Below are 18,270 nucleotides of genomic sequence, written 5' to 3'. Positions count from 1 at the left end.
ATATTACTTACCCTATTCATAGAATTTTGAATTATGCCTTGTTCATGAATACATTACTTGAATTCAACTCTAGAATGATCTTTTATCTCTATTTTGATCTTTGTCATTGTCTTTTCCCTTTTTAATTTAAGGCATTACTTTAAAAATCTTCACAATACCACGTTTTTTATTTCAATTTAAGATGAACCATTCTAAAGGTCACAGAACAAGACTTTTCTTTTTAAATAGTATTCAACATTTGCATGGTGAAAATTATTCTTACATGTAAGTAGCCAATAATAAGGTGCTGCTGAGATTTAAACGCAGGATTTCCAGTTTACGAAAAAGGCGCTTTAACCACTTAGCCACAGCAACTCCTGTAATGACAATGAAGGAATCATTAATTTAGTATTGGTGATCGAAATCGGTGCCTGCAATAAAGATTCTTTATATGTATTCCAATGTTAAAAAATAAAGGATTCCTAATCTCTAAACAAGAATAACTATGTGGTGTTAAAAAAGAACACTTTTTAAACTCAATTCCATATTTCAAATAGTTTACAAATAATTGTTTTACATAAATACATCAATATTGCTAAAATCTAGGATTATACTTCATCTGCCTCTTCCTCATTGATATACCTTTTTCATTTTGCATTCACAGTATTGCTACTATAATCATGAGAACACTTTGAGTTTTTATTAGGTTTAAGATGATCTGTTCAACACAAACATGAATCAGACTTTTCTAATGTAATTGTATCAAAGTACGACTTAATGAAAATCATTTTTTATTTAAGGATAAGAAAAGGAAGACGCTGCCGAGATATGAACTCAGGATCTAAATGTTTATTAGACAAGCACCTTAACCAGCTAAGCCACAGCACCCTTAAAACAATTCCTTATGGAACAGTTTGCAATATGGTGTTCAAGAAAATCCTGATTTTTTCACTTTCATAATGTTTTCTAAGATCAAACAACTCTCTACTCAACCACTTGAGAGGAGAACACTCATCTTATTCATAAACATCTCATTAATATATTGCTTACCCTATTCATAAAATTTTCAATTATGCCTTGTTCAAGAATGCAATACTTGAATTTAACTCTACAGTGATCTTTTTTCTCTATTTTGCTCTTTGTCATTCTCTTTTCCCTTTTTCATTCAAGGCATTACTTTAACATTCTTCCCAATACCACATTTTTATTTCAATTTAAGATGAACCATTCTATCGTTCACAGAACAAGACTTTTTTTAAAAAATAATATTCAACATTTGTGTGATGAAAATTATTCTTACATGTAAGGAGCCAACAATAAGGTGCTGCTGAGATTTTAATTCAGAATTTCCTGTTTACAAGACAGGCGCTTTAACCACTTAGTCGCAGCCCCTAGTTTAGTTGCAAAGAAGGAATCATTAATTTTGCATTGGTGACCGAATTCGGTGCCTGCAATGAAGTTTCTTTATATGTATTGCAATGTTAAATAAGAAAGTATTTCTTATCTCTAAACAAGAGTAACTATGTGGTATTAAAAAAGAACACTTTTTAAACTCAATTCCATATTTTGAATAGTTTACAAATATACCTTTTTCATTTTGCAATCACAGTATTGCTACTATAATCATGAGAACACTTAGATTTTTTAATAGGTTTAAGATGATCTGTTCAACAGAAAGATGAATCAGACTTTTCTAATTTAATTGTATAAAAGTACGACTTAATGAAAATAAATGTTTATTTAAGAATTAGAAAAGGAAGTTGCTGCTGAGATGTGAACTGAAGAGTTCCTGTTTACTAGACAAGTGCTTTAACCAGCTAATCCACAGCAACCTCTTGAAAATGCTTTAAGGAACAGTTTGCCTTATGGTTTTCAAGAAAGTCCTGAGTTTTTCACTTTCATAACCTTTTCTAAGTTCAAACAATGCTCTACTCAATCACTTTAGAAAAGAACACTCATCTTATTCATAAACACCTCATTAATATATTACTTACCCTATTCATAGAATTTTGAATTATGCCTTGTTCATGAATACATTACTTGAATTCAACTCTAGAATGATCTTTTATCTCTATTTTGCTCTTTGTCATTGTCTTTTCCCTTTTTAATTTAAGGCATTACTTTAAAAATCTTCACAATACCACATTTTTTGTTTCAATTTAAGATGAACCATTCTAAAGGTCACAGAACAAGACTTTTCTTTTAAAAAAGTATTCAACATTTGCATGATGAAAATAACTCTTACATGTAAGTAGCCAATAATAAGGTGCTGCTGAGATTTGAACTCAGGATTTCCTGTTTACAAGATAGGTGCATTAACCACTTAGCCACAGCAACTACTGTAATGACAATGAAGAAATCATTAATTTAGTATTGGTGATCGAAATCGGTGCCTGCAATAAAGATTCTTTATATGTAGTCCAATGTTAAAAAAGAAAGGATTCCTAATCTCTAAACAAGAATAACTATGTGGTTTTAAAAAAAACCTCTTATTAAACTCAATTCCCTATATTGAATAGTTACAAATAATAGTTTTACATAAAAACATCAATATTGCTCAAATTTAGGGTAATATTTCAACTGTGACTTCCTCATTGATATACCTTTTTCATTTTGCGATCACAGTATTGCTACTATAATCATGAGAACACTTTTATTTTTTATTAGGTTTAAGATGATCTGTTCAACAGAAAGATGATTCAGACTTTTCTAATTTAATTGTATCAAAGTACGACTTAATGAAAATAATTTTTTATTTAAGAATAAGATAAAGAAAGCGCTGCTGAGATTTGAGCTTAGGATCTCCTGTTTACTAGACCGGCGTTTTAACCAGCTAAGCCACAGCAGCCTCTTGAACATGCTTGAAGGCACAGTTTGCCTTAAAGTTTTCAAGAAAATCCTGAGTTTTTCACTGTCATAATCTTCTCTAAGTTCATACAATGCTCTACTCAATCACTTTAGACGAGAAAACTCATCCTATTCATAAACACCTCATTAATATATTGCTTACCATATTCATAGAATTTAGAATTATGCCTTGTTCAAGAATGCATTACATAAATTCAACTCCAGAATGATCTTTTATCTCTATTTTGCTCTTTGTCATTGTCTTTTCCATTTTTCATTCAAGGCATTACTTTAAAAATCTTCACAATACCAAGTTTTTTATTTCAATTTAAGATAAACCGTTCTAAAGGTCACAGAACAAGACTTTTCTTTTTAAATAGTATTCAACATTTGCGTGATGAAATTTATTCTTCCATGTAAGGAGCCAGTAATAAGGTGCTGCTGAGATTTGACCTCAGGATTTCCTGTTTACGAGAGAGGCACTTTAACCACTTAGCCACAGCACCTACTATAGAAACAATGAAGAAATCATTAATTTAGTATTGGCGATCAAATTAGGTGCCTGCAATAAAGATTCTGTATATGTAGTCCAATGTTAAAAAAGAAAGGATTCCTAATCTCTAAACAAGAATAACTATGTGGTATAAAAACAAAACTCTTATTAAACTCAATTCCCTATATTGAATAGTTACAAATAATTGTTTTACATAAAAACATCAATATTGCTCAAATTTAGGGTAATATTTCAACTGTGACTTCCTCATTGATATACCTTTTTTTATTTTGCAATCACAGTATTTCTACTATAATCATGAGAACACTTTGATTTTTTATTAGGTTTAAGATGATCTGTTCAACAGAAAGATGAATCAGACTTTTCTAATTTAATTTTAGCAAAGTACGACTTAATGAAAATAATTTTTTATTTAAGAATAAGATAAAGAACATGCTGCTGAGATTTGAACTCAGGCTCTCCTGTTTACTAGACGGGCGCGTTAACCAGCTAAGCCACAGCACCCTCTTGCAAATGTTTTAAGGGACAGTTTGCCTTATAGTTTTCAAGAAAATCCTGAGTTTTTCACTTTCATAATCTTTTCAAAGTTCATACAATGCTCTACTCAATCACTTTAGATGAGAACACTCATTTTATTCATAAACACCTCATTAATATAGTGCTTACCATATTCATATAATTTTGAATTATGCCTTGTTCAAGAATGCATTACTTGAATTCAACTCAAGAATGATCTTTTATCTCTATTTTGCTCTTTGTCATTGTCTTTTCCCTTTTTCATTCAAGGCATTACTTTAACATTCTGCACAATACCATGTTTTTTATTTCAATTCAAGATTAACCATTCAATCGTTCACAGAACAAGACTACTCTTTTTAAATAGTATTCAACATTTGTGTGATGAAAATTATTCTTACATGTAAGGAGCAAACAATAAGGTGCTTCTGAATTTTAACTTAGGATTTTCTGTTTACCAGACATGCGCTTTAACCACTTAGCCACAGCACCTAGTTTAGTGACAAAGAAGGAATCATTAATTTTGTATTGGTGTCCAAACTCGGTGCCTGCAATGAAGTTTCTTGATATGTATTCCAATGTTAAACAAGAAAGGATTCCTCATCTCTAAACAAGAATAACTATGTGGTATTCAAAAAGAACACTTGTTAAACCCAATTCCATATTTTGAATAGTATACAAATAATTGTTTTACATAAAAACATCAATATTGCTCAAATTTAGGGTTATATTTCATCTGTGACTTCCTCATTGATATAACTTTTTCATTTTGCAATCACAGTATTGCTACTATAATCACGAGAACACTTTGATTTTTTATTAGGATTAAGATGATCTGTTCAACAGAAAGATGAATCAGACATTTCTAATGTAATTGTATCAAAGTACGACAATGAAAATAATGTTTTCTTTAAGAATAAGAAAAGTAAGGCATTGCTGAGATTTGAATTCAGGATCTCCTGTTTACTAGATAGGCACATTAACCAGCTAAGCAACAGCAACCTCTTGAAAATACTCTAAGGAACAGTTTGCCTTATGGTTTTCAAGAAAATCCTGAGTTTTTCACTTTCATAATATTTTCTAAGTTCAAACAATGCTCTACTCAATCACTTTAGACAAGAACACTCATCTTATTCATAAACACCTCATTAATATATTACTTACCCTATTCATAGAATTTTGAATTATGCCTTGTTCATGAATACATTACTTGAATTCAACTCTAGAATGATCTTTTATCTCTATTTTGATCTTTGTCATTGTCTTTTCCCTTTTTAATTTAAGGCATTACTTTAAAAATCTTCACAATACCACGTTTCTTTATTTCAATTTAAGATGAACCATTCTAAAGGTCACAGAACAAGACTTTTCTTTTTAAATAGTATTCAACATTTGCATGGTGAAAATTATTCTTACATGTAAGTAGCCAATAATAAGGTGCTGCTGAGATTTAAACGCAGGATTTCCAGTTTACGAAAAAGGCGCTTTAACCACTTAGCCACAGCAACTCCTGTAATGACAATGAAGGAATCATTAATTTAGTATTGGTGATCGAAATCGGTGCCTGCAATAAAGATTCTTTATATGTATTCCAATGTTAAAAAATAAAGGATTCCTAATCTCTAAACAAGAATAACTATGTGGTGTTAAAAAAGAACACTTTTTAAACTCAATTCCATATTTCAAATAGTTTACAAATAATTGTTTTACATAAATACATCAATATTGCTAAAATCTAGGATTATACTTCATCTGCCTCTTCCTCATTGATATACCTTTTTCATTTTGCATTCACAGTATTGCTACTATAATCATGAGAACACTTTGAGTTTTTATTAGGTTTAAGATGATCTGTTCAACACAAACATGAATCAGACTTTTCTAATGTAATTGTATCAAAGTACGACTTAATGAAAATCATTTTTTATTTAAGGATAAGAAAAGGAAGACGCTGCCGAGATATGAACTCAGGATCTAAATGTTTATTAGACAAGCACCTTAACCAGCTAAGCCACAGCACCCTTAAAACAATTCCTTATGGAACAGTTTGCAATATGGTGTTCAAGAAAATCCTGATTTTTTCACTTTCATAATGTTTTCTAAGATCAAACAACTCTCTACTCAACCACTTGAGAGGAGAACACTCATCTTATTCATAAACATCTCATTAATATATTGCTTACCCTATTCATAAAATTTTCAATTATGTCTTGTTCAAGAATGCAATACTTGAATTTAACTCTACAGTGATCTTTTTTCTCTATTTTGCTCTTTGTCATTCTCTTTTCCCTTTTTCATTCAAGGCATTACTTTAACATTCTTCCCAATACCACATTTTTATTTCAATTTAAGATGAACCATTCTATCGTTCACAGAACAAGACTTTTTTTAAAAAATAATATTCAACATTTGTGTGATGAAAATTATTCTTACATGTAAGGAGCCAACAATAAGGTGCTGCTGAGATTTTAATTCAGAATTTCCTGTTTACAAGACAGGCGCTTTAACCACTTAGTCGCAGCCCCTAGTTTAGTTGCAAAGAAGGAATCATTAATTTTGCATTGGTGACCGAATTCGGTGCCTGCAATGAAGTTTCTTTATATGTATTGCAATGTTAAATAAGAAAGTATTTCTTATCTCTAAACAAGAATAACTATGTGGTATTAAAAAAGAACACTTTTTAAACTCAATTCCATATTTTGAATAGTTTACAAATATACCTTTTTCATTTTGCAATCACAGTATTGCTACTATAATCATGAGAACACTTAGATTTTTTAAATAGGTTTAAGATGATCTGTTCAACAGAAAGATGAATCAGACTTTTCTAATTTAATTGTATAAAAGTACGACTTAATGAAAATAAATGTTTATTTAAGAATTAGAAAAGGAAGTTGCTGCTGAGATGTGAACTGAAGAGTTCCTGTTTACTAGACAAGTGCTTTAACCAGCTAATCCACAGCAACCTCTTGAAAATGCTTTAAGGAACAGTTTGCCTTATGGTTTTCAAGAAAATCCTGAGTTTTTCACTTTCATAACCTTTTCTAAGTTCAAACAATGCTCTACTCAATCACTTTAGAAAAGAACACTCATCTTATTCATAAACACCTCATTAATATATTACTTACCCTATTCATAGAATTTTGAATTATGCCTTGTTCATGAATACATTACTTGAATTCAACTCTAGAATGATCTTTTATCTCTATTTTGCTCTTTGTCATTGTCTTTTCCCTTTTTAATTTAAGGCATTACTTTAAAAATCTTCACAATACCACATTTTTTGTTTCAATTTAAGATGAACCATTCTAAAGGTCACAGAACAAGACTTTTCTTTTAAAAAAGTATTCAACATTTGCATGATGAAAATAACTCTTACATGTAAGTAGCCAATAATAAGGTGCTGCTGAGATTTGAACTCAGGATTTCCTGTTTACAAGATAGGTGCATTAACCACTTAGCCACAGCAACTACTGTAATGACAATGAAGAAATCATTAATTTAGTATTGGTGATCGAAATCGGTGCCTGCAATAAAGATTCTTTATATGTAGTCCAATGTTAAAAAAGAAAGGATTCCTAATCTCTAAACAAGAATAACTATGTGGTATTAAAAAAAACCTCTTATTAAACTCAATTCCCTATATTGAATAGTTACAAATAATAGTTTTACATAAAAACATCAATATTGCTCAAATTTAGGGTAATATTTCAACTGTGACTTCCTCATTGATATACCTTTTTCATTTTGCGATCACAGTATTGCTACTATAATCATGAGAACACTTTTATTTTTTGTTAGGTTTAAGATGATCTGTTCAACAGAAGGATGATTCAGACTTTTCTAATTTAATTGTATCAAAGTACGACTTAATGAAAATAATTTTTTATTTAAGAATAAGATAAAGAAAGCGCTGCTGAGATTTGAGCTTAGGATCTCCTGTTTACTAGACCGGCGCTTTAACCAGCTAAGCCACAGCACCCTCTTGAACATGCTTGAAGGCACAGTTTGCCTTAAAGTTTTCAAGAAAATCCTGAGTTTTTCACTGTCATAATCTTCTCTAAGTTCATACAATGCTCTACTCAATCACTTTAGACGAGAAAACTCATCCTATTCATAAACACCTCATTAATATATTGCTTACCATATTCATAGAATTTAGAATTATGCCTTGTTCAAGAATGCATTACATAAATTCAACTCCAGAATGATCTTTTATCTCTATTTTGCTCTTTGTCATTGTCTTTTCCATTTTTCATTCAAGGCATTACTTTAAAAATCTTCACAATACCAAGTTTTTTATTTCAATTTAAGATAAACCGTTCTAAAGGTCACAGAACAAGACTTTTCTTTTTAAATAGTATTCAACATTTGCGTGATGAAATTTATTCTTCCATGTAAGGAGCCAGTAATAAGGTGCTGCTGAGATTTGACCTCAGGATTTCCTGTTTACGAGAGAGGCACTTTAACCACTTAGCCACAGCACCTACTATAGAAACAATGAAGAAATCATTAATTTAGTATTGGCGATCAAATTAGGTGCCTGCAATAAAGATTCTTTATATGTAGTCCAATGTTAAAAAAGAAAGGATTCCTAATCTCTAAACAAGAATAACTATGTGGTATAAAAACAAAACTCTTATTAAACTCAATTCCCTATATTGAATAGTTACAAATAATTGTTTTACATAAAAACATCAATATTGCTCAAATTTAGGGTAATATTTCAACTGTGACTTCCTCATTGATATACCTTTTTTTATTTTGCAATCACAGTATTTCTACTATAATCATGAGAACACTTTGATTTTTTATTAGGTTTAAGATGATCTGTTCAACAGAAAGATGAATCGGACTTTTCTAATTTAATTTTAGCAAAGTACGACTTAATGAAAATAATTTTTTATTTAAGAATAAGATAAAGAACACGCTGCTGAGATTTGAACTCAGGCTCTCCTGTTTACTAGACGGGCGCGTTAACCAGCTAAGCCACAGCACCCTCTTGCAAATGTTTTAAGGGACAGTTTGCCTTATAGTTTTCAAGAAAATCCTGAGTTTTTCACTTTCATAATCTTTTCAAAGTTCATACAATGCTCTACTCAATCACTTTAGATGAGAACACTCATTTTATTCATAAACACCTCATTAATATAGTGCTTACCATATTCATATAATTTTGAATTATGCCTTGTTCAAGAATGCATTACTTGAATTCAACTCAAGAATGATCTTTTATCTCTATTTTGCTCTTTGTCATTGTCTTTTCCCTTTTTCATTCAAGGCATTACTTTAAAAATCTTCACAATACCACGTTCATTATTTCAATTTAAGATGAACCATTCTAAAGGTCACAGAACAAGACTTTTCTTTTTAAATAGTATTGAACATTTGCGTGATGAAAATTATTCTTCCATGTAAGGAGCCTGTAATAAGGTGTTGGTGAGATTTGAACTCAGGATTTCCTGTTTACGAGACACGCACTTTAACCACTTGGCCACAGCACCTACTCTAGTAAAAACAAAGGAATCATTAATTTAGTATTGGCGATCCAATTCGGTGCCTGCAATAAAGATTTTTTATATGTATTCCAATGTTAAAAAAGAAAGGATTCCTAATCTCTAAACAAGAATAACTATGTGGTATTAAAAAAAAACTCCTATTAAACTCAATTCCCTATATTGAATAGTTACAAATAATTGTTTTACATAAAAACATCAATATTGTTCAAATTTAGGGTAATATTTCAACTGTGACTTCCTCATTGATATACCTTTTTCATTTTGCGATCACAGTATTGCTACTATAATCATGAGAACACTTTTATTTTTTATTAGGTTTAAGATCATCTGTTCAACAGAAAGATGAATCAGACTTTTCTAATTTAATTGTATCAAAGTACGACTTAATGAAAAGTTTTTAATTTAAGAATAAGATAAAGAAGGCACTGCTGAGATTTGAACTCAGGATCTCCTGTTTACTATACAGGCGGTTTAACCAGCTAAGCCACAGCACCCTCTTGAAAATGCTTGAAGGCACAGTTTGCCTTAAACTTTTCAGAAAATCCTGAGTTTTTCACTGTCATAATCTTCTCTAAGTTCATACAATGCTCTACTCAATCACTTTAGACGAGAAAACTCATCTTATTCATAAACACCTCATTAATATATTGCTTACCATATTCATAGAATTTAGAATTATGCCTTTTTCAAGAATGCATTACATGAATTCAACTCCAGAATGATCTTTTATCTCTATTTTGCTCTTTGTCATTATCTTTTCCATTTTTGATTCAAGGCATTACTTTAAAAATCTTCACAATACCACGTTTTTTATTTCAGTTTAAGATGAACCATTCTAAAGGTCACAGAACAAGACTTTTCTTTTTACTTAGTATTCAACATTTGGGTGATGAAAATTATTTTTCCATGTAAGGAGGTAGTAAACAGGTGCTGCTGAGATTTGAACTCAGGATTTCCCGTTTACGTGACAGGGACTTTACCCACTTAGCCGCAGCACCCACAGTAGTCACAATGAAGGAATCGTTAATTTAGTATTGGCGATCGAATTCGGTGCCTGCAATAAAGATTTTTTATATGTATTCCAATGTTAAAAAATAATGGATTCCTAATCTCTAAACATGAATAACTATGTGGTATTAAAAAAACTATTTGTAAACTCAATTCCCTATATAGAATAGTTACAAATAATTGTTTTACATAAAAACATCAATATTGCTCAAATTTAGGGTAATATTTCAACTGTGACTTCCTCATTGATACACCTTTTTCATTTTGCAAATACAGTATTGCTACTATAATCATGAGAACACTTTGATTTTTTATTAGGTTTAAGATGATCTGTTCAACAGAAAGTTGAACCAGACTTTTCTAATTAAATTGTATCAAAGTACGACTTAATGAAAATAATTTTTTATTGAAGAATAAGAAAATGAAGGCGCTGTTGAGATTTGAAGTCAAGATCTCCTGTTTACTAGACAGGCGCTTTAACCAGCTAAGCCACAGCACCCTTTTGAGTATGCTTTAAGGCAAGGTTTGCTTTAAAGTTTTCAAGAAAATCCTGAGTATTTCACTTTCATAATCTTCTCTAAGTTCATACAATGCTCTACTCAATCACTTTAGACGAGAACACTCATCATATTTCCTAAACACCTCATTAATATATTGCTTACCATATTCATAAAATTTAGAATTATGCCTTGTTCAAGAATGCATTACTTGAATTCAACTCCAGAATGATCTTTTATCTCTATTTTGCTCTTTGTCATTGTCTTTTCCATTTTTCATTCAAGGCATTACTTTAAAAATCTTCACAATACCACGTTTTTTATTTCAATTTAAGATGAACCGTTCTAAAGGTCTCAGAACAAGCCTTTTCTTTTTAAATAGTATTCAACATTTGCGTGATGAAAATTATTCTTCCATGTAAAAATCCAGTAATAAGGTGCTGCTCAGATTTGAACTCAGGATTTCCTGTGTACGAGGCAGGCACTTTAACCACTTAGCAACAGCACCTACTCTAGTAAAAATGAAGGAATCATTAATTTAGTATTGGCGATCGAATTCGGTGCCGGCAATAAAGATTTTTTATATGTATTTCAATGTTAAAAAAAGAAAGGATTCCTAATCTCTAAACAAGAATAACTATGTGGTGTTAAAAAAAACTATTTGTAAACTCAATTCCCTATACAGAATAGTTAAAAATAATTGTTTTACATAAAAACATCAATATTGCTCAAATTTAGGGTAATATTTCAACTGTGACTTCCTCATTGATACACCTTTTTCATTTTGCAATCACAGTATTGCTACTATAATCATGAGAACACTTTGATTTTGTATTAGGTTTAAGATGATCTGTTCAACAGAAAGATGAATCAGACTTTTCTAATTTAATTGTATCAAAGTACGACTTAATGAAAATAACTTTTTTATTTAAGAATAAGAAAAAGAAGGCGCAGCTGAGATTTGAACTCAGGATCTCCTGTTCACTAGACAGGCGCTTTAACCAGCTAAGCCACAGCACCCTCTTCAAAAAGAATTAAGGGACAGTTTACCTTATAGTTTTCAAGAAAATCCTGAATTTTTCTCTTTCATACTCTTTTCTAAGTTCATACAATGCTCTACTCAATCACTTTAGATGCGAACACTCATGTTATTCATAAACATCTCATTAATATACTGCTTACCATATTCATAGAATTTTGAATTATGCCTTGTTCAAGAATGCATTACTCGAATTCAACTCCAGAATGATCTTTTATCTCTGTTTTGCTCTTTGTCATTGTCTTTTCCATTTTTCATTCAAGGCATTACTTTAAAAATCTTCACAATACCACGAATTTTAGTTCAATTTAAGATGAACTATTCTAAAGGTCACAGAACAAGACTTTTCTTTTTAAACGGTATTCAACATTTGCGTGATGAAAATTATTCTAACATGTAAAGATCCAGTAATAAGGTGCTGCTCAGATTTGAACTCAGGATTTCTTGTTTACGAGACAGGCACTTTAACCACTTAGCCACAGCACCTACTATAGAAACAATGAAGAAATCATTAATTTAGTATTGGCGATCAAATTAGGTGCCTGCAATAAAGATTCTTTATATGTAGTCCAATGTTAAAAAAGAAAGGATTCCTAATCTCTAAACAAGAATAACTATGTGGTATAAAAAAAAAACTCTCATTAAACTCAATTCCCTATATTGAATAGTTACAAATAATTGTTTTACATAAAAACATCAATATTGCTCAAATTTAGGGTAATATTTCAACTGTGACTTCCTCATTGATATACCTTTTTTTATTTTGCAATCACAGTATTTCTACTATAATCATGAGAACACTTTGATTTTTTACTAGGTTTAAGATGATCTGTTCAACAGAAAGATGAATCAGACTTTTCTAATTTAATTTTAGCAAAGTACGACTTAATGAAAATATTTTTTTATTTAAGAATAAGATAAAGAACGCGCTGCTGAGATTTGAACTCAGGCTCTCCTGTTTACTAGACGGGCGCTTTAACCAGATAAGCCACAGCACCCTCTTGCAAATGTTTTAAGGGACAGTTTGCCTTATAGTTTTCAAGAAAATCCAGAGTTTTTCACTTTCATAATCTTTTCAAAGTTCATACACTGCTCTACTCAATCACTTTAGATGAGAACACTCATTTTATTCATAAACACCTCATTAATATAGTGCTTACCATATTCATATAATTTTGAATTATGCCTTGTTCAAGAATGCATTACTTGAATTCAACTCAAGAATGATCTTTTATCTCTATTTTGCTCTGTCATTGTCTTTTCCCTTTTTCATTCAAGGCATTACTTTAAAAATCTTCACAATACCACGTTTATTATTTCAATTTAAGATGAACCATTCTAAAGGTCACAGAACAAGACTTTTCTTTTTAAATAGTATTCAACATTTGCGTGATGAAAATTATTCTTCCATGTAAGGAGCCAGTAATAAGGTATTGGTGAGATTTGAACTCAGGATTTCCTATTTACGAGACAGGCACTTTAACCACTTAGCCACAGAACCTACTCTAGTAAAAATGAAGGAATCATTAATTTAGTATTGGCGATCGAATTCGGTGCCTGCAATAAAGATTTTTTATATGTATTCCAATGTTAAAAAAGAAAGGATTCCTAATCTCTAAACAAGAATAACTATGTGGTATTAAAAAAAAACTCCTATTAAACTCAATTCCCTATATTGAATAGTTACAAATAATTGTTTTACATAAAAACATCAATATTGTTCAAATTTAGGGTAATATTTCAACTGTGACTTCCTCATTGATATACCTTTTTCATTTTGCGATCACAGTATTGCTACTATAATCATGAGAACACTTTTATTTTTTATTAGGTTTAGGATGATCTGTTCAACAGAAAGATGAATCAGACTTTTCTAATTTAATTGTACCAAAGTACGACTTAATGAATATAAGTTTTTTATTGAAGAATAAGAAAAAGAAGGCGCTGCTGAGATTTGAAGTCAAGATCACCTGTTTACTAGACAGGCGCTTTAACTAGATAAGCCACAGCACCCTCTTGAAAATGCTTTAAGGCAATGTTTGCTTTAAAGTTTTCAAGAAAATCCTGAGTATTTCACTTTCATAATCTTCTCTAAGTTCATACAATGCTCTACTCAATCACTTTAGACGAGAACACTCATCATATTTCCTAAACACTTCATTAATATATTGCTTACCATATTCATAAAATTTAGAATTATGCCTTGTTCAAGAATGCATTACTTGAATTCAACTCCAGAATGATCTTTTATCTCTATTTTGCTCTTTGTCATTGGCTTTTCCATTTTTCTTTCAAGGCATTACTTTAAAAATCTTCACAATACCACGTTTTTTATTTCAATTTAAGATGAACCATTCTAAAGGTCACAGAACACGACGTTTCTTTTTAAATAGTATTCAACATTTGCGTGATGAAAATTATTCTTCCATGTAAAGATCCAGTAATAAGGTGCTGCTCAGATTTGAACTCAGGATTTCCTGTGTACGAGACAGGCACTTTAAGCACTTAGCCACAGCACCTACTCTAGTAAAAATGAAGGAATCATTAATTTAGTATTGGCGATCGAATTCGGTGCCGGCAATAAAGATTTTTTATATGTATTCCAATGTTAAAAAAAGAAAGGATTCCTAATCTCTAAACAAGAATAACTATGTGGTGTTAAAAAAAACTATTTGTAAACTCAATTCCCTATATAGAATAGTTACAAATAATTGTTTTACATAAAAACATCAATATTGCTCAAATTTAGGGTAATATTTCAACTGTGACTTCCTCATTGATACACCTTTTTCATTTTGCAATCACAGTATTGCTACTATAATCATGAGAACACTTTGATTTTGTATTAGGTTTAAGATGATCTGTTCAACAGAAAGATGAATCAGACTTTTCTAATTTAATTGTATCAAAGTACGACTTAATGAAAATAACTTTTTTATTTAAGAATAAGAAAAAGAAGGCGCAGCTGAGATTTGAACTCAGGATCTCCTGTTCACTAGACAGGCGCTTTAACCAGCTAAGCCACAGCACCCTCTTCAAAAAGAATTAAGGGACAGTTTACCTTATAGTTTTCAAGAAAATCCTGAATTTTTCTCTTTCATACTCTTTTCTAAGTTCATACAATGCTCTACTCAATCACTTTAGATGCGAACACTCATGTTATTCATAAACATCTCATTAATATACTGCTTACCATATTCATAGAATTTTGAATTATGCCTTGTTCAAGAATGCATTACTCGAATTCAACTCCAGAATGATCTTTTATCTCTGTTTTGCTCTTTGTCATTGTCTTTTCCATTTTTCATTCAAGGCATTACTTTAAAAATCTTCACAATACCACGAATTTTAGTTCAATTTAAGATGAACTATTCTAAAGGTCACAGAACAAGACTTTTCTTTTTAAACGGTATTCAACATTTGCGTGATGAAAATTATTCTAACATGTAAAGATCCAGTAATAAGGTGCTGCTCAGATTTGAACTCAGGATTTCTTGTTTACGAGACAGGCACTTTAACCACTTAGCCACAGCACCTACTATAGAAACAATGAAGAAATCATTAATTTAGTATTGGCGATCAAATTAGGTGCCTGCAATAAAGATTCTTTATATGTAGTCCAATGTTAAAAAAGAAAGGATTCCTAATCTCTAAACAAGAATAACTATGTGGTATAAAAAAAAACTCTCATTAAACTCAATTCCCTATATTGAATAGTTACAAATAATTGTTTTACATAAAAACATCAATATTGCTCAAATTTAGGGTAATATTTCAACTGTGACTTCCTCATTGATATACCTTTTTTTATTTTGCAATCACAGTATTTCTACTATAATCATGAGAACACTTTGATTTTTTACTAGGTTTAAGATGATCTGTTCAACAGAAAGATGAATCAGACTTTTCTAATTTAATTTTAGCAAAGTACGACTTAATGAAAATATTTTTTTATTTAAGAATAAGATAAAGAACGCGCTGCTGAGATTTGAACTCAGGCTCTCCTGTTTACTAGACGGGCGCTTTAACCAGATAAGCCACAGCACCCTCTTGCAAATGTTTTAAGGGACAGTTTGCCTTATAGTTTTCAAGAAAATCCAGAGTTTTTCACTTTCATAATCTTTTCAAAGTTCATACACTGCTCTACTCAATCACTTTAGATGAGAACACTCATTTTATTCATAAACACCTCATTAATATAGTGCTTACCATATTCATATAATTTTGAATTATGCCTTGTTCAAGAATGCATTACTTGAATTCAACTCAAGAATGATCTTTTATCTCTATTTTGCTCTGTCATTGTCTTTTCCCTTTTTCATTCAAGGCATTACTTTAAAAATCTTCACAATACCACGTTTATTATTTCAATTTAAGATGAACCATTCTAAAGGTCACAGAACAAGACTTTTCTTTTTAAATAGTATTCAACATTTGCGTGATGAAAATTATTCTTCCATGTAAGGAGCCAGTAATAAGGTATTGGTGAGATTTGAACTCAGGATTTCCTATTTACGAGACAGGCACTTTAACCACTTAGCCACAGAACCTACTCTAGTAAAAATGAAGGAATCATTAATTTAGTATTGGCGATCGAATTCGGTGCCTGCAATAAAGATTTTTTATATGTATTCCAATGTTAAAAAAGAAAGGATTCCTAATCTCTAAACAAGAATAACTATGTGGTATTAAAAAAAAACTCCTATTAAACTCAATTCCCTATATTGAATAGTTACAAATAATTGTTTTACATAAAAACATCAATATTGTTCAAATTTAGGGTAATATTTCAACTGTGACTTCCTCATTGATATACCTTTTTCATTTTGCGATCACAGTATTGCTACTATAATCATGAGAACACTTTTATTTTTTATTAGGTTTAGGATGATCTGTTCAACAGAAAGATGAATCAGACTTTTCTAATTTAATTGTACCAAAGTACGACTTAATGAATATAAGTTTTTTATTGAAGAATAAGAAAAAGAAGGCGCTGCTGAGATTTGAAGTCAAGATCACCTGTTTACTAGACAGGCGCTTTAACTAGCTAAGCCACAGCACCCTCTTGAAAATGCTTTAAGGCAATGTTTGCTTTAAAGTTTTCAAGAAAATCCTGAGTATTTCACTTTCATAATCTTCTCTAAGTTCATACAATGCTCTACTCAATCACTTTAGACGAGAACACTCATCATATTTCCTAAACACTTCATTAATATATTGCTTACCATATTCATAAAATTTAGAATTATGCCTTGTTCAAGAATGCATTACTTGAATTCAACTCCAGAATGATCTTTTATCTCTATTTTGCTCTTTGTCATTGGCTTTTCCATTTTTCTTTCAAGGCATTACTTTAAAAATCTTCACAATACCACGTTTTTTATTTCAATTTAAGATGAACCATTCTAAAGGTCACAGAACACGACGTTTCTTTTTAAATAGTATTCAACATTTGCGTGATGAAAATTATTCTTCCATGTAAAGATCCAGTAATAAGGTGCTGCTCAGATTTGAACTCAGGATTTCCTGTGTACGAGACAGGCACTTTAAGCACTTAGCCACAGCACCTACTCTAGTAAAAATGAAGGAATCATTAATTTAGTATTGGCGATCGAATTCGGTGCCGGCAATAAAGATTTTTTATATGTATTCCAATGTTAAAAAAAGAAAGGATTCCTAATCTCTAAACAAGAATAACTATGTGGTGTTAAAAAAAACTATTTGTAAACTCAATTCCCTATATAGAATAGTTACAAATAATTGTTTTACATAAAAACATCAATATTGCTCAAATTTAGGGTAATATTTCAACTGTGACTTCCTCATTGATACACCTTTTTCATTTTGCAATCACAGTATTGCTACTATAATCATGAGAACACTTTGATTTTGTATTAGGTTTAAGATGATCTGTTCAACAGAAAGATGAATCAGACTTTTCTAATTTAATTCTATCAAAGTACGACTTAATGAAAATAATTTTTTATTTAAGAATAAGAAAAAGAAGGCGCTGCTGAGATTTGAACTCAGGATCTCCTGTTTACTAGACAGGCGCTTTAACCAGCTAAGCCACAGCACCCTCTTGAAAAAGAATTAAGGGACAGTTTGCCTTATAGTTTTCAAGAAAATCCTGAGTTTTTCTCTTTCATACTCTTTTCTAAGTTCATACAATGCTCTACTCAATCACTTTAGATGAGAACACTCATGTTATTCATAAACATCTCATTAATATACTGCTTACCATATTCATAGAATTTTGAATTATGCCTTGTTCAAGAATGCATTACTCGAATTCAACTCCAGAATGATCTTTTATCTCTATTTTGCTCTTTGTCATTGTCTTTTCCCTTT

At 30.7% G+C, this 18,270-nt stretch overlaps 3 non-coding genes across 3 annotated transcripts; all 3 read right to left on the bottom strand.

The window, feature by feature from the left end:
- Positions 1–11,826: 11,826 nt before the first annotated feature.
- On the bottom strand, positions 11,827–11,900 carry TRNAT-AGU (transfer RNA threonine (anticodon AGU)). The gene has a single exon. It is a non-coding gene; the product is annotated as a tRNA-Thr (tRNA).
- A 2,976-nt stretch (positions 11,901–14,876) lies between these two features.
- Positions 14,877–14,950, bottom strand: TRNAT-AGU (transfer RNA threonine (anticodon AGU)). Its single transcript has one exon. It is a non-coding gene; the product is annotated as a tRNA-Thr (tRNA).
- Positions 14,951–17,924: 2,974 nt separating this feature from the next.
- TRNAT-AGU (transfer RNA threonine (anticodon AGU)) lies at positions 17,925–17,998 on the bottom strand. Its single transcript has one exon. It is a non-coding gene; the product is annotated as a tRNA-Thr (tRNA).
- Between the last annotated feature and the right edge of the window lie 272 nt (positions 17,999–18,270).

This window comes from Triturus cristatus, chromosome 12, assembly GCF_964204655.1.
Source record: "Triturus cristatus chromosome 12, aTriCri1.1, whole genome shotgun sequence".
NCBI classification, from domain to species: Eukaryota; Metazoa; Chordata; class Amphibia; order Caudata; family Salamandridae; genus Triturus; species Triturus cristatus.
This window is presented reverse-complemented; position numbering and strand designations above follow the sequence as displayed.